The 22937-nt window shown below is 39.3% G+C and overlaps 1 protein-coding gene and 1 long non-coding RNA gene across 2 annotated transcripts in view; one reads left to right on the top strand and one right to left on the bottom strand.

The window, feature by feature from the left end:
• WWOX (WW domain containing oxidoreductase) overlaps positions 1-22937 on the top strand; it is a 474120-nt gene that overhangs the window by 339886 nt on the left and 111297 nt on the right. The window lies entirely within an intron of this gene.
• LOC134424068 (uncharacterized) lies at positions 1270-19597 on the bottom strand. Its single transcript, XR_010029325.1, has 3 exons — positions 19554-19597; positions 4870-4920; positions 1270-2312 (listed from the first exon to the last, which is right to left on the bottom strand). It is a non-coding gene; the product is annotated as an uncharacterized LOC134424068 (long non-coding RNA).

Raw genomic sequence — 22937 nt, forward strand, 5'->3', positions numbered from 1 at the left:
AATTATTCATATTCCTTGGTGAAGTAAATCCAAAAGACCATGGTAATAATTCTGTTGCTTCATTGATTTTTTGATGTGTACTCATTGGCCAAGAAAAAATGGTAAACTTAGGACTTTAACATAAAAATTATGTTGTGCCTTAAAAGAAACATGAGAATATATACAGCATATTCATGTTTGACTTTAATGCCTGGCTTCTTAAAGCACAGAAAATCCTGTGGTTTAAATTTCTATTATTCTTTTACTCATTAAAGTGTTTAATTTTATTACTGTCAAAATTATTTCACTGTTTCCATAAAAACCATGGGAAATTCACTGAAGAGTTTTGTTTCTCATGTCATCCAAAATTATCCCACTCTAAAATTCTCAATTATACATCAGTAACTGTTGAAGAAGAGAGGCTGAAATCAAGCAACTTTGCTTATGGCTGGTATTCCAGCTGAGTTTATGAGGAATGTTATTCTCAATGATTCTAACAGAAACCCCTTGCCAACAACTTTATCACAGTGATAAGAATAAAAAAAAATATGGTATTTACTTCACCGAGTGCCAGAAAATACATATGTGCAAATATCATCTGCTTAATCTATGTGCCAGACAGGTCTGTTGTAAAGTATAGCCCTAGATTTACTGCATGGAACTGCTGTCAGGTTTTAAATTTACTCTCTTTTATTTTGGGAAACATGGCATCAAATGTTTCACTTGGGTTAGAGCAGAGGGGAGCATCCCTGACAGCAAATATCTAGAAATGGCCAAAGCCTGTGGTTTTTAAGATCTGGTAGAATGTCTTTATACACAATAATTGTTGTTATGTAGTAGTGTAAGATTTATGATGTCCTTAACAATTCATGCCCTAAGAGTTTGTGACTTATAAATTATGTGCCAGTGTGTCAAAGAATACCTGTTCTGCTTTGCTTGGGTTTCTGTTTTTTGTGGTTTTGGGTGTTTTTTCAGGGGGGTGTGTGTGGTGTTTGGTTGGGTTTGTTTTGTTGTTGTTGAGGGGTTTTTGTGTGAGTGTATGGGCTTTTTATGGTGGTGCATTCTTGTGGTGGGTATAATGTAAAAAACATGGAATACAATACAGTATTATCTACTAAAAAGTAATTTTTTGCATATAATTATCTTGAAGTAGTATTCAAAACGCTACAAATATTTTGTCTCTTTACCGCTGGTGACCTTTGGCAGTCTTTTGATAGACTCCTTTTCATTGAGGGTGGGGGCAAGGACAGCTATTTGTAATTGTTTGTCATTTCTTGAATTGTTTCTCGCCCAGCTCTCTTGAATCCTCTCATGGATATCCCTGCAAACCTATGAATTTATAAAGGCTTGTTACAGAGAATTGTTTCAAAGGTCTATGTTCTCTTGGCTTGTGCTTCCTTGAAGCTTGTTTTAGGGTTTAATTTGAATTAACTTGTAATTTTAGTACGTGCTGCAGAAATTGTGAGGCTTCTGCTGATGTCCTGACCTCATGCCACTTCCTGATGGACACTTCTCCACAGTTAGTGTCATCTTTTAACAATGGGGATTACGGAGAAAGTGAAAATTCAGGTTTATGAGTATCTGTAGTAAGAGGGGAAGTCTCCAAAACAGAGGGACTTTGGTGCTTTGCAGCAGGGTTCATCCGTAACTGGCCTTGAGTGGTTTGTCCTTGGAGCAAACAGAGCCACTGAGGTGCTGTAGTGTGCTCACCCATCGCCCGTGCACTTCACAAAGCACAAAGATCCCTTGAGGGAAAAGCAGCCTCCAATTCCTCCCTGGCACCTGCAGCACCATCCTGGCGAGCCCTGGAGCCTCCCAGATCCCCTGGATCTGTGTGTGCAGAGCAGAGATGCTGCCGCTCCCCTGGCTGTGGGCAGGACGGGGCCCAAGCCCTGCGCCCCTTCAATCTTGTGTCTTGCTCCTGTGGAGCCTCTGTAATTCGTAACACAGTCACGTTGCCTCAGGAATGTTTCCTTAGACAGATTCTATCTCTGAGGGCTTAACTCGAGGGATTTTCAAACACTCACTTGATTTATGTATGTGAACGTGGAGCTCATAAGAGGAGTTTATTTTACAACTTCTTTAGTACTGTGCACCAGAAAACCTCCAGTAAGTTTAACTTCCTTAATGTTCTTTTTCTTCTGTTCTTTACCCTTCAGTTGATTTCTCATCTTTTTATGAATTTTGTTAAATTCCATGGTGAAGAAGGTGACTGATTCTTCCATCTTTGGTTCTGGTGGTTTATTGTCACTGTGCCAGCAGATGCAATTTCAGTTCTCAATCCTGTCTTAGCTTCTTTTGCTGCATATTTGTATGTTTGTTGCTGTATGGACCTTTTTTGTTCATACAAAAATAAAATAGATTCAAATAAGTAAAGAGATTCAAATTGTGTCCATATAAAAATACAAATTCTAGAACATTATTATTTCATAGATGAAGATGTTTTATTTAATAATTTGAAGATGTGCCTTCCTAAAACTCAAATGTCATCTGAATTTATTTTTCATTTATATAAGTGAATTATTGTGTTGTCTTTTTAAGTCTGGGACAGAGCAACTGACTGTTCAGCCACAGTTGCTTTTTGAGGTTTTGATTCCTATTGAAATGGTGCTTTTAATGTCATCTTTAATTTAATCAGATAATGTCATCAAAATAACATTTACCCTATTACTGCAAATTCACTGCATTATTAGCTGGTGTAACAGACAAAAAAAGAAGGTATGAACCCCCATGGAAATCTGTGCTTCCAGGAAAAATGGATACAGTTCATAGAAGCTCTATATTTAATTTGCAGTTTCAAAGCACTCTCTGTGGAAAGATTTTATGAGTCTGAAATAATTTAAAAACACTTTTCAATAGAACCCATAGCACCCACCAACTTAGTCTGATTTTTCTTCAAATCACCATTCTTTTGCCCACGTTTAAAGTAAGATGAACAAGACATTTAACACAGTCACAGAAATATTAATATTCTTGTAAATCTACCACCATTTGAAAATGTGGGTCTTGAATGAATATTTGTATCCATGAATTGAAAGTTAATTGACTTTATTTTCTAGCACAGGTACATTAAGTTTTGATGTAATTTCATCTTTCATTTTAGAATCTTACACAAAGTTTGATGGGTTGCAACATGTTTAAGATTTAGAAATATTTGAGTGTCCCCTTCTGTGACCTCTGCTGACAGCCTGAACTTCCATCATTGCCATTCTTTCCTCTAGATAATTCTCATCAAAATCCTAGGAATTTTTTTCCTGTTTAAAATAATATGACTTATTCTTTGTAAAGTATTCCCTTACTGATGCAGAAATGTTTTGTGCAGTGTGCTTTCTGTCATTCCTGACCAGAAATAATCTCTGATGCTCAAAGAATTCCTGAAACAAGATGCAGCTCTGCTGAATTTATTGGTAATCAGTAAAACTCAGATATGCAGAAGGGAACAGCAAGCTGGAGTAATCACTGTTGCTTAGGAAGGAAGGGAAATTGTTTTGAATTTAGGAGGAACAAACTTTTTTAAAGTAAATTTTCAGTTGGTGATGTTGAGAAGGCATCTTCAAGTTATTGTGTTTAAGCAATGTGTCTGTTTAGTTTGCACAGGAATAATACTAGAAATGTAAAAATGCAACAAAAAAAGCACATCTGGTTATTTTAATTCTGTGTGGAAGAAATTTTCAGAATCTACTAAAAACACAGCAAAGATTTCTGTCCCACTGCTTATTAGCTTTAAGAAAGCATCTGAGAGACTTTATGTTAGAACTTGACAAGATTTCTCAGCATTTTTCCTTTCTTTTTTGTATTTCTATTTGTCTCCAAAGATCAGATCTTTGTTTATTAATTAAAGATTTCTTCTCATCCTTTGAAATACTGAATCCTGACAAGAAACCTACTATCTTTTGTGACCTGTATGCCCTTAGCAAGGAATTCAACGTCCCAGGTTTGTCTTCAGGGTTGTGATCTTGATGACTCTATGGATGATTTTATTCTTTTCATCATCAGCTCAGAGGAAGCTTGGGGTTATATTTGGGTTTGCATGGCCCTGAAAAATAAGACTTTATGTGGTGGAAGGAAGAGTTTCTGTGATGGGAGCAACCTTACTCCCAGTCATACAAATATAGGTACTGTCAGTTCAACAGTCTCAGCTTCCACCTTGGAACACACCAAGAAGGGTTCTGTAAAAGTCACCACAGAAAACACAACAAAGCATTTCTCAGCTCAAAACCAACACTTGGAATTACACCAGGAAACAAATTAGCAATGTCTCTGAGGTCCAGCTCCTCGGATGTGCTGGATCAGAAATGCCACTTAGCAGTAACAGAACTGACATTTCCGTGTGGTTTCTTAAGATAACTTGATGTAAAGCTTGTTGTGGCAGCAACCCGTTACAGAGGTGAGCAGTTGTACTGTTAAAGAGAGAAAAAAAACCCCTAAAAGCTCTTTTTTTCCCCAAAAAACCCTATTGCAGTTAATGTGTTTAGGCTGAGCATAAAAACTGTGTCATGTAAAATTGTTCATGAGAACAGCAGCACAGAGGCTCTTCCACGTTGTTACTGCAGTGTCTTAGCTGGATTTTCTTTGTGGTGTTATTTCCCTCCACCTTTAAAATTGTACACAAATATGAAGATATAAACAGGGAGAAAATTCAGTTGCTCAGAAAGGAGAGTTGTCTAATCATCTATTAAATCCTGGCACCTCAGCTGTCAGCTGGGAGGGGCTTTCCTGCCAAAGATACTGAAGATCATCTCTATGCACAATGAGATGAGCCTGATCCCAACAGCAAGCTGGTGTAAAATTACTGTTTTACCTCAAGGAAAACAATAAATGTCTCAGGTTTGGAGGCCAGTATCAGTTATGCATTCCTCAGCTGTGTCAAACTTATTTTTACCTGCTCACCTTCAAACCAGTATAGTCCATTCTCTGCACCTGATGACATTGTAGCACTCACTGAAATGAAGAAACCCCACAAGCATATAATCACACATTATATTTTTACTAAGTATGTGCTTCAAATGTGGTTATCTATGACATAGACAAGTTTTTATTGTGCCATTATAAAATTCACTTTTTCAAATTGGTGGTTCTGATTAGCACACAACTGGCATGCAAATATTGCCCTGGCATGGAACTTTTCCCCTCTTTCTTCCTATCTCTCTTTTTTAACCTGCTATTGGTCCAAAGAGTGAAAATTGTATTTCTTGATTCCTCTGCATGGTGGTGAACATTACACTATTTTGCACTTTTTTCTGGTTACTAAACCAGAAAATCCCATAAACCCAAAATGAGCTTGAATATTGTCCTGTTAGCATCACACAGTCAGCAGGACAGGTCGTGCACCTCCAGTTGCACAGATAGTTGGAGAGTTTGTTGGTTTTGGGTTTATTTGGCTAAACATTCTTCAGGTGTCCTTTTATACAACCTATCCTGGTGTTCATACAGTTTCTCACAACCTTATTGATTGATTGATTACTTCTTTTATTCTTTTGTGGGTGAAAACTGGTGATTTTGCTAATAGTATTTGCCAGAAAGATTTTATTTTATTTTTTGCCAGAAAGTGTTTTATTTTAGGTATCTTTTTAGGAAAAGTTGATTTAGTTTACTCCATCTTTTCAGCAAATAAGTGCTAGGAAGTAGAAGCATAATATTTCTTTGTTCCATTTGCAGAGTGTAAATAGAAGAATAACATATACTGTGTACTTAGTATTTGGGTATTTCATCAATTACAAATATGCTTTTCTGGCATATTTATTAACTTAAAATTGTATGATACAGTGTACTGCAACCCATATTGCATAATGCCTGAAACCTGTCACATAACTCACTTCATCTTTTCAACTCCAATATTTTAGTTTATCAGGAAGGAAATGGGGGAACACTGGGAGATGAGAATAAGCAGCTTTTGCCTATTGCTGCATTAGTACAAATGTACCAGAAATTTTTGGAAGCAGCTGGTGCAAAGGGAAAAAAAAAAAAGAAAGAAAGAAAAAAATATCCCTGACTGTGCAGAGAGGATCCAAGCCATTTTACTGTCCTTGCTTGGGTAAGAGAAGTTGCTTCTTTATTTAACTATTATTTCTCTTTTCCAAATAAATATGAGCTGCTTCTAAATAGGGTGATGATAGCAGGTGGTCTCTCAAGCAGAAATTATTTTCAAGCTGACAAGTACACTGAGCACAGTATAACTACATGTATTTCAGGAAAACATCATGCACGTCTGTTTAAGGATTCATTAACATGGTATAGATTAAACCCATTGAAGATGGCACAGATTGTTTCATTTTATTACATTCAATTGGATTGGATGTGTGCCATTTGCAAAGAGCAATATTACCACAAAAAAAAAAAAAAAAAAAAAAAAAAAAGGTCTGGCACATTTGTCACATAATATTCCCCTATTGAGAATGAACTGTTTCTGAACATCAAAAGGTAAAAATCTGTTCTTCCCTCACCCTCTGCCATATTAACCACAAGAAAATATGACTGCACATCTTGTTAGGAGGCATTTGAGCAGCACATTTGCTGTGCCCAGGGTTTAGTGTGGTAGGGAGACCTTTGTGTTCTTCATGATGCAGGGACTGGAGTTCACAGCCTGCTGCCTCCCCAGAGCTCAGAGCTCGTCCAGCTCTGTCACCCTGGGACATCTCTGTCCCCAGAGCCCTCCCTGGGATCAGGGATGGGGTGTGGGGTGTGCAGCCCCACTCCCAGATGAGGGGGAGCAGCTGCTGTTAAAGAGAGGATGGTCACACACGGAGTGAGATTGAAATTCAGATAATGTTGCTGTTTATAATGTGAATACTTTGGACATCTGCTTATAGTCTGGTGTTCTGAATGGATGGGAGCCTTCCCAAGGCAGGGCTTAGGAAGCTTTATCTGTTACAGGAGGGCTGCAGATTGTAAAGATATGTCTTAATCAGCCAGAGCTTGGGTCTTCTAGTATTTGAATCAGTAGCAAAGCTCAAAAAACCATGTACATGGCAAATGATGGCATAACCAATGAAAAAATAGATGCATTAAAAAAGTGTGGGTGTATATCCTAAATATACATATGAGAAATACTCCTTTTCATTCCATACCCTTAAAAAGTCCTTGTAGTGTGTGTGTGTGTATGGGGAGGGGACGAACAGAACAAAAGCAAATTTGCTGTCATTGGCTTGTATCTAAACATTCTGTTTTAAATTGGACAGTAACAGAGTTGCAGCATAACCCATGTTGTATTTTCTACTTCTGCTGGAGGATCCATTTAAAATGTATTTTTATACCATCCCTTTTGCATTAATCAACATTATTATTCAGAACTCAACTTCACCTATATTTCTAGTTTATAGTATTATCATTACTATTTGTGCTGGCTTATTTCCCATTGTGTTTGAAGGGGAATTAAATTTTAATTATTGGTTAATTTAGAGGAGGAACATTTAATAAATGTGCTTTTGGAACTAAAGTCCAGCAGTCAGGATGGAGTCACTTTTATTGTTATCAGTCGAGGTTACTGATTACTAAAGAATTGACAAGCACTGTAGGTAAGGGGTGATTTGATTCATAGTGTACCTCCAGTGAGATGCACCAAAGAGTTAATTTTTTTTGTTTTGTTTTGTTTTGTTTTCTTTTCTTTTTTTTTTTTTTTTTTTTTGGTGGTGCAGTTGGGACTCAGCTGTTGTTTCCTCTGGGATTAAACAGCTGTCAGCATTGTTAATGACATCAAATTCATGCATTAAAATTCTCTCATTCCTCTCCATATAAAATGGGGATGTGGAAAGCACTGCCATATCCCCCTTTGTGAAGGAATGAAAATCCAAGGGAAGATAACAGCACTTATTACAAAACCACAGACCGGAGCTTCTGTTGATGGAATCTCGTAATGAGTAATTAAGCTACTTTGCAGAAGTCAGCGCTGTCACGTTTGCAATTGGGTATTTCCATTCCCCTGTGGATACAGCTGGGAAAAGACTACTAAGGTGATAAAAAAAGAAAAATAGAATTGTTCTAGAAATATCATCTTCATGAAGCCAGAGGTTTCAATGCAAAGTGGCTATGAAAAATTAGCCTACAGAAATAACCTGTCTGGTGTAAAAGACATTCCTTTAAAAATTCATAACTTCTATCATCTGATAAACAAAAAACAATGAGGTTTTATTATCCTGCAGTCTCACAAGGATATGACAATGGCAGGTTTATTTCTGGGATGGGATGTTGGCTTTTCTTTTTTTTTTTTTTTTTTTTTTTTTTCCGGCCTTTTGCTCTATAAAGGAAAGTTTTCAACTCTGAGTGTTCAGTTCTATAGTTCTGAAAACATGTTATGGGAAGCTTGTGGCCTTTGAGGGGAAATTATCTTTTCAGGGGAGAAAAGAATTGAAACAGATTTTTCGTTTTTTTTTGCTGTAAAGTTCAAAACACTACTCATGCTTTTAAACTGATATATAATTCTTATGCCCCTAAGAACTCCAATTATTAAAAATAGTCCTGAATTTTCACTAGTTTGAGTGTCCCTATTCTCTTTTCAGTTCTTTTCTATGTTTTTTTATGGTTTGTTAAGCAATTAACTTACTCTTAACTTTCTTCTTTCAAGTAGCTTTGTTTTTTTAGAGGCAAAAAAAAATTAAGCAGAAAGCATAACTCTCTGAATGTCTTTATCCTGCTTCCAAGAAGTTGCTTTTGTGCAGAAGTACCCTTTTTTTTAATATCCCCATATGTCAGCTGTTACAGTGAAATCAAATTAAATTAAGCCCAATGAAAAAACCAGCCTGTTAACAAAATGAATTGATAAAGCAGTCATTTATTGAATTCAGTAAAATGTACTGAAATATATAGGAATAAACCAATTAATTGATTAACCAGCTTCCAGATCAGATGATGAAATATTAGTATCTGATGAGCCAAATTAATATGTGTTAAGAGACTGATAGCAGGAATCTCTAAAACATGCTATGCCTTCTTAAAAACTGGTTCTGTGAAAAGCTTAAGAATTTATTGTTTCAAGGCCATTTGGGAAAAACTCCAGTTTATTAGCAGAGCTGTGGATGGAGGTGAAAGCTCAATTTATTTTGTTTTGTTGAAATGTTAAAAATTGAATAAATACCCTATGGTAGGAAATTATACACATGAACATGGTCACTATTGTAAGATGGATTATTTGGCATCCTGGTTTTCAGTGAGATCCCTACATGACTCCTAAATTCACTCAAGTGTCACACTGGTTGTGTCAAGTACCTTTTTGTAGTTAATTTAATCATGGTTGGGCCAGAAATGGACCTGTGGAGCTGTGTAATGTTAATTTATACATCGTTCTTCATCATTACAGAAAATGTGCCCTTCTGGAACTAATGCTCACTAGTTTTATCATTAATGTGCATTAATAATGTGTAAAAATATTTTTTCCATTAGCTTATATTTTCAGAAGAGGAAAAAAAAACCCTACATAAATTGGAAAAATACTCCTATGTGTACCTGAATTGTAAGCAGGCCCTGCAGGTTTGGAGGTGTGTTGTGCTCCAGGAGATGAAGGAGGGAAGCTGTGAGTGACACTCAGTCCTTTGTGTAATTATCTTGGAAAAGGAAAGGCCTGAAGGGACACTCTGGGAGTGGTGTCAGAAAGAAGTGCTTTAATTTTGGGAGCAGAGAGCTGATCCTTCCCCATGGTCCCTATAGCTCTCCCTCCAGATGTGCCCCTTTTTAAGTCCTGGGCGAGTAAAGACAAGTTGATAGGGTATGGTGGGAAAATGTGATAGTACCATCTACAACCAAGAAACCATAAAGGTTTGTAACCCAGGGGGTGCAGAAGAGGTGGTGTTTCCCCAACAGAGCTGCAGGTGTTCTCTGTCCAGGTTTTACTGCCTCTCAAAGTTATCGAAGGCGTTGTCAGCACAATGGGAATGCTGTCCTGATCCAAGCTTTGGGAGAGGAAGCTGCTTGTGGATGCTGTGGTGCAAACACCCTGTGTAACACAGATTTTGCCTCTCCCTGTGATTAAAATTTTCTGTAAGCTGCTGTCCTTCTTTGAGCAGCACAGATGCTAAAGGTTCTCCATCAAAATGATTTTGAGTCACGACTTGGTGTCCTGGTTTCAGCTAGCATTGTGTTCCTTTCTTCCCAGTAGCTGTTATAGTGCTGTGTTTTGGATTCAGAATGAGACCAACATCTCTGGAAATCATTCAATTTCTTTATAGTCTTGAGGGGAGAGAGAAAATAGAGTCAAAAATGTCTTGATTGTCTAAATAGATGAGAAACTTTAGGAAATACTGAGTAGATATTTGCTTCAGCAATAGAAAGACCTAGAACCCATTCTGCTGTGCAGACAAGTAAAACATGAGTTTTATCCCTAGTCTTTGCGACATATAAGTGATGAGACAGTCTAAGCCTTTTTAAAGTTGTTGGTTTGAAGCCAAAGAAGTGCAAAATGAGTAATTTGGGATTGTGTATGCCATGTCAGGTGTAAGGAAATGATTTCCAAATGCTTTCACATCGAGCCACTAAGCCCACAGGAAAAAGTCTCTAAAAATCACACTTTATCAGACATGCCCTATTAATTAGGGGAATAAGTCTAGGTAAAAAATATTCACAAATACTTGAATAACTGTCAATTATTTCTTCCTCATACTTAGTAGGGACCTACGCGTTGGAGTGCGCCCAATTTGAGTCTGTGCATTTCTTCTTAGTGGATAATATAGTAGTTGCAAATCTTTCATTATCTCAAAGACCTGCATTGCTCTGAAAGATGTATATTTAAAAAGATGCTGGCAGTAACTGCTGCTGACAACCAGCCCTGTTTGAAATAGACTCCCTCCGTGGCACTGTGTGGGGAAGGCTCCGTACATTGATCTATGGATTTTTCATTTGCTTTCAAACAGTCCTGCTCGCGTGTCTGCAAGGAGTGAATAAGCAAAGTTTGAATCAGTTTGACTTTGGAAGCATGATTCTGAGCAATTACCTTGGGAAAATACACCTCCTCCTGACTAAATAGATCTGTCAGGAGGAGCCGGAGTGCGGCGCGCAGCCCTGCCGTACACGTGTGCGCTGGTAAACCGGACCCAGCCAATTAAACATCAAAATGTTGGCTGCATTCAGTTCACAGGGAGACTTATGTAAGTTCATTTTCATAGCGTGCCTATGTGTCTTTAGACTCTAACTGACAGGTTCCCACCGTGAATAGGCTGGGGAGATATCAATTATCTGGTTAGCTGTGCGCTGCCATTCTATGCTCCGTGGCTTTCTGACAGAAGCAGGCAGAAAGCGAGAGAAGCAGAATAATTCTGGTTCAGCAAGGCTGTTAATATTTCAGTCTAGGAACCTCAAATCGTTGTGAATAGATGGGGAAAATGGTCATTTTAAGCCTGACTGATGCAATTTCTTTTTTTAAGAGCGTGTGGAGTGCTAATGACTGTTTCACCCCAAAGCAGGAACCACAGGATGCCAAGATTTGGGCATTTGGGGATTCAGTAATTTGTAATCTAATATTAGTTTGAATCATTCACTTCTAATAGCAACAAATAACTTTTATCTAATTATTTCAGTGTATTTTACACAGCAGTCACATATACAAATCCATGTGATTTGTTAGAAAATAGCTGTTGTATCCATTGTTTTAAATCGTGTGCGTGCTCCAAGCACAGCCTTGAGTTGTGATGTGTGAGTCTGAGCGACTTTTATTGCTGCTGTTTTCCATCCTTGTGAATGCCTATCTGGAAGGGCATTTATGGTCATTAAATGTTTGCCGTTCCCACAGCAGCATGTCATGTACTGCTGCTCCCTGGCCATCACCGAGGCGGTGCTGTGCTCCTCACAAGGAGCCCACATCTAATCTTGTCAGGGTGGCCATCACAGCCATTACACTTGTTAAGCAAACTAGGCAAGGACCCAGAGCACCAATTTCTAATGGACAGTTCCTGTATCTGTCACATCATCTTTCCTCTCACTGTGGGCAACTCTTAGAATTCAAGGAAGATCAGTAAATAAGCCAAGTTTGAGCAGACTGCTGCTGCACAGAGGGGTAATGAGAAGGTTTGGAATGAAATGTCTGTGGTTTCCTTTTGCACAGTGCCCTGTCTTCAGTCAGGTCCCTCTGAAATGCTTAAAGACTCCTTGTGTTTTAACAGACAGATTGCAATTTGGTTTTCTTGGTGGACTTGTGGATGCACATAAATGGATTTATTTCTGTTTTCAGCTTTTTTTTTTTTTCTATAGTTTTTTTGCTATCTGTTTGGGCAATTTTTTTAGCTGAGAGTAAAATCAGCCTAGCTATCAAGCTTATGGGGTGAAAAACTATAGGTTAGGCAAATTCCAAGATTTACAGGAATTCTTCTCTACTTTGTTGTTAAAACACTTTATGCCATTATGGGTGTAGGAATGAACGTATAACATAACATATAACAGCATATGACATATAATAATGCTGGATGCAACCCTTGTAGAGGCTGGAGTATTAATGACTGTCTTGTACATCTCAGATTAAAGATTGTTCAGGTTTTTAGTTCTCCACATCACAGTGTTTAGGATTCCTTACTCTTTTGAGGAATCCCATGGCTTCTTTAACCTCCACAACTCACAGCTGATAATGAGAGCAAGGGGGAATAAGTCTTTGGCTTCACAGCCCTCCATCTGGAGACCAATAAATAGGCTGGATAAACCACAGCACCTCACATATCTTTAATTTTTAGTTTATGCAAGACCTTTCCTCTCAATAAGAGGCACATCTCCCAAGAGCCACCCAATGAAAGACTCGCTCACCACCCATTTGCTCAGGACTTTTTCTCTCCTTCCTCCTCTTCCTAATTTCTTAATATAAATGCACATTTTCCCCTTTTTTGGGGGGGGGGGGAGAAGCAATGTAACTTTTGTAGGAGAGCGCTGTGTGTTCGAATGGCACATTTTCCAGGCGTTCCATTTGATAATTTCCCCGAGATACCGGAGTTCCCTCCCAGCAATGAGTTAAGGTGACAAAGGAGCCGGGTTTGTTTGCAGGAAGCGAAGGATAACGGCGCCTAAACTTTACCATTGGTGGCGGAGGGAGGCACGGAAAATTGCTTTTTATAATTAAAAAGGGAATCTCAGATGTTTTATATCTTGAATATTTACAATAAAACCTTCAAGTGCTTGTCAAGAGGGTAATGTGTCATTAGCAGGAGCCTTTGCCTCTCTTCTCCTCTCGGACATGACAGTGCAGCAGGATAAGAGAAGAGTAATTATAGTTCAGCAGGGCTGCCAGGTGTGATAAATGGGTAATCAGCACACAGGAGCCCCGGTCCTCAAAGGAGGACTATTACAGCGTTATCAGCGTGTGCGGCAGCACCGCGCCGAGCCCGAGCCGGGCCCGGGGCTGCTCAATGCGGCTGCGGCTGCCAGCGCTGCCCGCTCCGGCCCCAGCTCCTCCTTTGTGCGCCCGCCGCCGCCGCGGGAGCCGCATCAAAGGCGGCTGCGGAGCTCCTCGCCTTCGCTCTCTGCTAATATTTACACAAAACTGCCCCGCTCTCCAGGTGAGGCGGCGCGTCCCGAGGAGATGCGGGAGCCGCGCTCCGCTCCGCGCTGCTTTATCCATCCATCCATCCATCCATCCATCCATCCATCCATCCATCCATCCATCCATCCATCCATCCATCCATCCATCCATCCATCCATCCATCCATCCATCCATCCATCCCCGTTCGCGGGGTTTGACCTCGGTGCGTGACTCTCCTGCTGCCCCTCCGGGTGTCTCTCACCAAAACTTGGAGATAATCAGCTGCCTGGCAGTCCCGATGTTTGCTCAGTGCTCTGTCCGTGTCCCCCCCTGCGCTGCTCATTTATCTGTTTGTATTGCACATCACAATTGAGTAAATTTGGTTCAAATTAATCAAAACCCCATCCAACCAATAAGCGCAACATTGATCCCCTTCCACTTCTTTATTTCAAGTTCAGTGCTACCAATGGCAGCATCGCAATAGGAATGTTTTTAAATAATTCTTAAAAATAATTCTTTGTGAAAAAGTGAAGATGCTGTGGCTGTAATAAATTATTGTTAAGGGAAAGGACATAACGTGCCTTGGAAAAAGTGGAGGGCCAACACTTCTGATGCAAGGTTATTTTTACAATACTTGCATTTTTATCGGTTGATGTATTTTAACTGGAGCCCTGACAATAGTCACAAAAAATTATTACTCTGGCATGGAGCTACTTATCTGACAAATGCAATGCGAATGGTCTTGTTCTTATCAATGAGATCAGATTTCAAAAAAAATGAGTACGAGGAATGAGGCGTTGCTTTGTGAACAGATAACCTTGCAGGCAAACTCACAAACCTGAATAAAAGGATGTCTCTATGAAATAATCTGTGCATAAGTGCAATCAGGTCAGACTGTAATAGACAGCGAGGGGGGTGGAATCAAAAGGGGGAAAAACTCATTTCATCACAGTTAATGGCAAGGAAAAGAAGGCAAGGAAGGACTTTCTTTGGAGCGGAGCTGTTGCGACAAAGACCAGGGCTTCAGCGTGTCATGCACCATTTGCTGGTGCACTAGCGCTCTTTTCAAGAGCTGTGAAGCCATTATTGTAATGTGAAAAAAGTAGAAAGAAATACTCCCTCCTGGTCACTGGAAGGGCAAATGAGGTGCAGGCTTTTCTTTTTTTTTTTTTTTTTCTTTTTTTTCTCTTCCTTGTTGTTTTTTTATTTTTTTTTTTTTGCCTGCACTGTTTGTGCAGGGAGGTTTCTAGATTCCCCCTGGTAAAGCTCCACTGGGATGCAGGAAAGATCACAGTGCCCTTATAAACAACAATTCTTGGCACTGTTTACCTTCTTTTGTGACTTTGTTGCCTGTAAAGGAGGATAGGAGTATCAGAGGTCCGATTGCAATGAACATTTTCCCTTTTGTCTTTGAAGGAGCAGAACCTTAGCATATTCTCTAGCTGAAGTTTCACAGAGCATTTCTGTGGTTTAGGTTTTAAATAAAAAAAAAAATCTCAGTACATTCCTGTATGGTAAAGTTATCTAGTGGTGATAATAAATCCAATATTCTGCGGATTTTGTGTGTTTTATTAAAAAGAGAAGAGAAAGAATCCTTTGTTCATTGGCATAATGCAATCCTGTCTCTGAACAGTTCTAATTTGCAAACCAAGTACTTTGTAAATTGTGGAAACCTGGTTATAACTTGAAGGCTGAATAAAATGGGTCATCTTATAACTGAAAGATAAATATAGATGTAAAATAGTGCCACCAATGTCTTTTAAGCAAGAAAAAATAAATAAATAATAGGTTTCAGAACTGCCTTGTTCTTGTATAGTTTATGGGTAGAGCAAGATTACACATACAGCCCTGCAGCCGATTCCCAGGACTGCTAAAGTGTGAAGAACAGGAGTGACATTCTAGTCTTCAATAAATCACTATAAAAATGTTTATGAACCCTGCAATTTACTGTCTTTTAAATGCAAATTGAAAGGGGCATCGTCACAAGTGTAAAGGAGACCTGCAGTGGCCTAAAGGAATTATAAAATGTTGCAAAAGGCTTCTGAAATTGTGTGATCTTAAATGGTTCTATTTTAAAAAATGATTTCCCATTTATACTTCTGTGACAGCTTTGTTAATTTATTAAAGAGATCTCTGTGAGTTGCAGGGAGGTGTTTATGAGCACTGTGCTTCACAGGAGCTGTTCACAGGGGCTCTCCAGGAGCTGCAGTTTAATTTGGCAGGCACTGGGGGCAAGTTTGCTGCTCACCTACAACTAACAGGGGTTCAGAAATGTACAAAGCAGTGGTCTTGTCTGACAGGTTACTGGTAAAGTAGAAAACATTTCCTTCTTCTTCCCAGCTCTTCCATACAGTCATTTATTGTGAAACTTCTAAAATAGCGAAAATATGCTGGATGAACAGATCAGCATCCCTCTGTCCACCATGGATGAAGGCAGACACTTGAGGATGTGGCTTAGGGGTGAACATGGTGATGGCACTGGCTTGATGGCTGGACTTGATGATGTTGAAAGGCTTTTCCAACCTTATTGTTTCTATGATTCTAACTCCAAACTGAGTGTAGCTCTCTTTGCTATAGCTATGCTTTCTCCAGTGGAAATGAACTCATTTCCATTGATACATTTGTCATTTTATCTAGAAAATAAAATGTGGTCTTTGTGGAAGCAGATTTAATTCCTATAAATTAGGCATTATGGAAGGAGTTTTCATCACTTGGATTTTGGTTGCTTTCTTCTTTTGTTCCACTGCTTGGTAAATTTTTAGAGTGTCTTTTTTTTTTCTGGGTTTTTTTTTGGGGTTTTTTTTTTTGGTTTTTTTTTTTTTTTTGGCCGAGAGACATGATTTTCTGCATTTGGGTGATGTAATTGACACCAAACCTGATTTTTTTTTTTTTTAAGTATTCCTTGAGACAGTATAGAATATGAATGTGTGCACTTGGAACACGGTACTTGTTTGCATAGCTTAGAATTCTCCACAGCCTACTTCATCACTTCTGTCTAATTTAATGACAAATAACCACAATGGACTCACATGATATTCATGCTGTGTATGAGAAAGATGTAAATGTATCTGGCAGTGGATGATGCTACTCCTGGTTTTCATATCCTTGTACTCCTTAAGAAAACAGGCGTGGGTATCTGATTTCTGGCAACCCTTGAGTTAAATATGCTGCTTTGGCACTAACTGATTTTTTAGCTGTCAGAAATGGTTGGAGAATGGGCTGTCAGGATCCAAAGCCTGTAGAACATCTGCTTGTCTGGCCTGGGCAGCTTCTCAGCATACACATGGTAGAGGATCTTTGGAAACAAAACTATGTAAATAAATTAATTTGGAGGGTGTGTGTATCTGCATGACTCTACCCATGAAAAAATGATATTGCTTGGCTCTATCACATTGCAGACTTTCTAACCCCTAAATGGAGCAGTAATAGTTTACAACTCAATGGCACCCTGAATGTATTGCTGTTCATTTTGTTGTCATGCAAAAACTGCTGAAGCACTCTGCCTCTCCCTGCAGCTCTGTGTCTGCCTGGATATTGTCTTTGTAGCAGAGTTTAATATGTAGGTATCTGCTTGTCAGGATTACAAGTGTTGTAATCCAGTGTTTTCAGAAACATGACCTCCTCTGCTGTTTCAGACCTGCTTGAGCCATGGGCTCACAGCAACCAGGGCCTTGTCTGGAGTCCTTCTGACCCACAGCCAGCCCCCTCTGTGTCCCGGTGACCAAAGTTTCTCCTCCTGTGTCTGTAAAATATTTCATGCTCATTTTCATCTGGCACTATCAGTTCGTGGTTTAGAGCAGGCTTTGGCAGAGCTGGGCTCCTCCCCAGGAAAATGACTCAGCTCCCCACCTTTGCATAATTGCTAATACCCCCATTATCAGTGCTGTCCTGGCAGCACTGGAGACATTTAGGAACTGTACTATGCACCCATAATCCCACAAGCCTGAAACTTATGCAAAGCCCTCAGAAATCACATCTGTGTTCCTTCAGCACTGGGGAGGATCAAAGACTCACCTGTGCACAAAGACTCTCAGCAGCACTGGATCAGTGGCTTGTCACTGTCTGTGCAGCTGCAGGCACAGGGAGAGCCAAACGGGACAGGGATTTGCTAACAGGAGCATTAACGTGGACCTGCTAAATTCTCTGTCTAGGATAAGACCTCGTTTCTGCATTTTAAGTGAAAGTAACGTGCTGCTCATCAGTGAAGGGAGAGGAATGGTGCATCTCTGGTGCTGGCTGAAGGCAAGGGCAGATGAAGGCTTGCCAAGCCATGGTTAGGCTTGGCACGTGGTACTGCAGCCTGGAAGGGTGGGAATGCTTATGCACAACAGCTAGGTTTGGTTTTCAGGTTTATAACACACATGGAGCAGGGCAGAAGATTTTACATTGTGAGTTCATGAGTTAAGAGTCAATTGCCTGATGTGTTGTCCCACCATAAGAGTGCAGAAAATGATCCATTTTTACTGGAGGTGGGAAATGCTTCCTTTGTTCATCTATCCTAAACGTGTGCTTCATGGCTGTGATTCAGAGCTATCCAACATGGTTTCTTTCAGAATCTATTAGTCCAGTTTTACCAATACCCTGTGTGCTTCCAGGTGGAGGGAATCCAAAAAGCTGCATCTGGCCTCTCAAGTGAAAAGATGCTCTAATCACTTGTACATATCACTTATGTCCTGTAAATAAGACTAACTCCTAGCTGAGCCTGACAGGAGACTGGAGGTCTGTTAAAAGTCTCATGCCCAAAAACCAAACAGGAGGAAGATTCAGAGCACAGGCTGTCCTGTTTCCTCTCATTCTCCCCCTAAGATGAGCAAAGGTTGCTGAAACAGTGCTGATAATGAGGTTTGACCCTCTCATTACCCTCAACCTCTGCCTACAAACCATCTGCACTGAAAATTCCTGAACTCCACCCAAGGGAGTTTGAACTTGGAAACTGTTAACCTTCCAAATATGATGTAGTTTCTGGCATTATTTGCTTCCTAGCCCTTATAATACTCTGATATTTAATGTACAATGGCATTCAGTCTCAAACACAGCAATCTACCAGCACCAAGCCATCCTTCCTTCCTTCTGGATTCCTCTTTCCCTTCCTTCCCTGGCTGCCCATGGGTAGCAGCAGGGTGCATTTATGGGTGGGCTCTGCTTTACCAGTGTTGAGCATTAGATTGAAACTGCACTTCTATTTGCTGTCTGTGGATGCATGTGAGTTCCTGGCCGTTGTCAGGACAGGGATTTGCCCCTCTGTCCTTGGGCAGGATTTTCCCTCCTGCTATAAATTTGCAGAGTCCTGTGTGTCACTTCCCCCCTGGCTGCCACCCTGTGCCTCATAAGTGATTGTACTCCAGTGGGGAAGTGATTTGTATGTATATTTTTATAAAACACTTTGGGATCCTTGGGGAAGAAAGTTGTTATATAAATGTATTTCCCAGGGGAAAGTAGTGGAAATCTCATTACTTGGAACATACAGCGTATTTAAAAGTCGGTTTGACAAAACACTAGAAAATAAAGGAAAAAATCCTGAACTGGCACTGGGATGGTCTAAGTGCTCTAGCAGATATTTTCCATCTCTGAAGTTCGTCTCATGATTTTATTTAGTGCATTGGAAAAAGGGCATGAGGAATGCTAAAGCCATGCACATATAAAATATTTTTCAGGAACACTGTGGCTTATTTTAATATAACCTTTAGCAAAATACTGTGGTTTGCTTACTTGCTGATTTATTTTAGGTACTTCAAAATATTTCTATTAGTGATCTCTTTGAAATACTTTAGGTGGTGCAATGGATTTGTAGCAAAACACAGCATGTAATTTGAGTGTACTCTCTGAAGCCAGGTATCTGGTGCCAAGCAAAATTTGTATGTGTAGCTTCTGTTTTAAGCAATTATATGGTGTGTAATACACTGTAGAGAAATTAAGTGGAAGTACATTTTGCCCCAAGGGAATTCTGTAGCTGTTGGATTCCTTTTAAACAAGTTTTGCCCCTCATACAGTGAGGTTCCTGTAATAAATCACTTATGTAATCATCTACGGTATATTAACAAAAATGACAAAAAAACCCAGACAAACCAAAAAAAAAAAGGCAAAAAAAGAAAGAAAGGAGATGTCAACTGGAAACAAATGGTAAAGTAAAGGTTTGCTGTAGCACACTCACCTGTTTGGAGGGAAGTGGTTAAGCAGGAGCTGAGGAGGCTGCTCTGAGGTTGGACGCAGTGCAATGACTTCACTGCAGTAAACTGCTTATGTAATAAACTGCATGGATGTCACTGGAGAGTAACCAAACCCATCCATCTGAGCTGCTCCTCAGCCCACTTAAATTAATAGTGATCTTCTCTCTGAAGGGAAAAAATTGAAAAAATGCATCAAGAAAAGCCATGCAGAGATGTTATGAAATAAAACTAGTGAGGTCATTAAAGAGAAGCCTTTCTTGAGTATGGAGAAAGGCTGGAGTTGTGATACTTCAGCCTTCAGAAGCTGCTTATCAGTCTTCAGCCAAGTTATTCTAGCTGCTATTTACTGGTTAAATAGGAAGTGTGCAGTGAGTAAGGGTCTCACCTAATTGATGTATAAATTGGCCAAATGGTTTTCAAGACCATTCATTTTTAAGAAGTCTTGTTTTGGCTGCCATAGCTAAGATATAGTTTTGTATTCCTTTATAAGATACAGAAAAATGACAGCTACAAGCAATCAAGCTGCATTGCTGTGCAGTATGTCAGCTCCTTTCAGCAGCCCTGATTTCCAGAATAACCTTTTTCCCCCAGACATTTGTTTTCCTTTGATTCCAGTGATGAGACCCAAAGGGATTTCATGCAGAATGGTTGTGAATTCCAGCTTTGGGAAGCCATAGAAAGGGAGAAAGAGTGGCAAATCTCAGAAACAAATTAAATTAAAATGCAAATTCCAATTGATCATTTGAAAACTCTTTTAAGAAGTGGTAGCAAATTTTTAAAGAAGAATTCAACAGTTAGGAGAACACGGTGATTTCCAGTAGTGCCTTTTGTATATATCAGATAATTTACTGCTTGTTCATGAATGTCCACTTTTTCCACTCCATCACCGAATTTCTGTTCATGCCCAATATGCAGAAGGATAATTTACCACTTGCAGGATATCTTACAAGATGTCAGCCTTGCTCACAGATAGGTTCTTCCTTGTTCCCTTGCTCTTCATGGCCACTTATTTGTCATGCGAGATTTAGAGAGTGTCTAATCTCATCTTTCACCCTTATTTCCCTACTTAAACAAAAAAAAAAATAAACAAACAACTCCCCCCCAAAAAGCTTAAACCAGTCAACCAACAAAAAAACCTCCAAACTAAATAAATATTATTTAAAACTATTTAAATATTTGTTAACATTTTCATACATTTGTAAAATACTTCCAGATTCTGTGCTGGCAAAGCCCCACCAGTGAGGAGTCAGCTGCCCAGTTACAGGTTTTGTAATAGTTGGAGTTTGCTCCGTGAAATAAAAATTTGGTATAACATGGGATCAGCCTTAAAATTATAGTCTCTGGTTTGTTCCCATGCTCACTGAGCACCTGGGAGCTCAGTCCTTCCCACAACTGGTTGTTTCCCAGCAGGGACTCCTCTACTCCTCCTCCTGTTCCTTCTGTAATCTCAGGCAGCCTTCCTCTCATTCATCTCTTTTATACTGGAAAAAAATATGCAATAAAAAGAGAGAAAATGTTGATCTCCACAGATCTCAGTAGATGTGTTCAAGAAGATTTAAAGAAGCCTTTTCAGTGGTATGCTTTAAGGATATGTTTGGGGTTTTTTTGTCAGAGCTTATTGCTTTTAGACCTTTATTTTTTTGTGCTCTAAACAGACAGATTGCTTACTTCTTTATATGTTTACTGGGGCTCAAATTGCTACTTTTAGGATTTTAGAGAAGTGCTAGTGATAAGGCGTATGTTTTTAGTTGTAGTCTCCTCTTGTTCTCATCATTTTGGTTTGGGTCATTCTGATTTTTTTTTTTTTGTAACAGATGGTTTGGATGTGATCATTATTTTCTGTAGTCAATTCTTTTTCTCCAGTGCTCTTGGTTGAAAAATTCTTATTTGTAATATGAGGTGCAAGTGACACTTGATGATGAGTACAGAAGAGGCTCGGGGATTTTTAAGCACTTGGGTAAGAAGGTAAACTTGCAGAGAAGTATTGAATTTAGTGGTCATAAAACAAAACAAAACAAAACACTTGCATAATTTAGATACTCACTTGTATACATTTAGATACTCAGTGTATACTCCAAATTTGCATCATTTGTATACTACAAATACAGTGTATAAAATCATTCTAATGTAGAATTTAATCCCTGTGTTTTCTGGTTTCTGTGGAGTATATCTGGTATCGTCTGCTCCTCTTTTTGCTCTGTTGCAGCAGACACTGATGGCTTGGCAGTAAAATAGCATCTTAGACAAACTGTCTCTTTCAAAAAGTGTTTTTTGAAGATCATAAAAATTTAAGTAAAAACAAATCTGTGAGAGATACTATTCATTTAGCTGTCTTTTTCCTCTGATCTTTTTCATAACCTGTGCTTCCCTACACCAAAGGCTGTTTTTTATTAAGGGTATGGTCTGTGTCCCAGGCTATGCTGCATTGCACTTGCCCTCATCTAGTGTTTACTCATGTATTTCATACAGAATGTGAAGACCATTTTCAGATTATTTTAACAAAAAGAAAGAACACATGGAATCTGTAGCACCCATGCAATTCAGTAATGACAAGAAAAAGTGGAGGGTACCTGTGCAAGGCTCCATGCTGGGTGATGAGCACACCTGGTAAATCTGGTGCTGCAGGTGGGTCTCACACATTGGACCACTCATCCTTGGATCATTTAATGAGCAAAGAGTGATTGTCTGGAACACAAAAGGCAAATCTTCCTCACGCTGAAAGGAAATTCACATTCCCCACAACTAAGGGGAACAACTGTGGATGAGAACATCCTTATTTTATTTATACGAAGTCCCTTTCCAGTACCCAAACATCACTGTTCAGTTTGTGAGGTTTCAGTAATAAGCTGTATTATGAAACAGGGAACAAAACAATTGGTAGGTCCTACTTTGTCTGAGTCAGGAAGAGAAGGTTTGGAATATCATTGCCTTTCCCTTGGAAGAGATTTCAGCTGCCTTCCCCCTTTGCCCTCCACTCTGTAAAACTCAATCCCCTGTGAGAAATTCAAAGCTATGAGCATGGCAAGGACGTTGTGGAGCCCAGCAGCACATTTGCATATCCTCATAACCATAAACATGTATTTTTTCCATTTGTGCTGTGATGTTCTCCATTCATATTCTAAGTGGCAAAAGCTTTTAGCTGTGATTGGGCCCAGTCCTCAGTGGACAAGAACTGAGTGTATCACATGGCATTTATTAATCTCAAAAAGTTGTCTTTCAAGACATGTCTAAAAACATATGGGAGTTATGTGAAGCAAAGCAATTGCAAGTTCATTTGTTATTTCAACAAGCTCATTTCTTATGATTTCAGTTGTATAATAGATGGGGAGCTGTTTGCAGGTTGTTTGTTGTGATATATTTTCCATTTG

Source organism: Melospiza melodia, chromosome 13 (genome assembly GCF_035770615.1).
Source record: "Melospiza melodia melodia isolate bMelMel2 chromosome 13, bMelMel2.pri, whole genome shotgun sequence".
Classification (NCBI taxonomy): Eukaryota; Metazoa; Chordata; class Aves; order Passeriformes; family Passerellidae; genus Melospiza; species Melospiza melodia.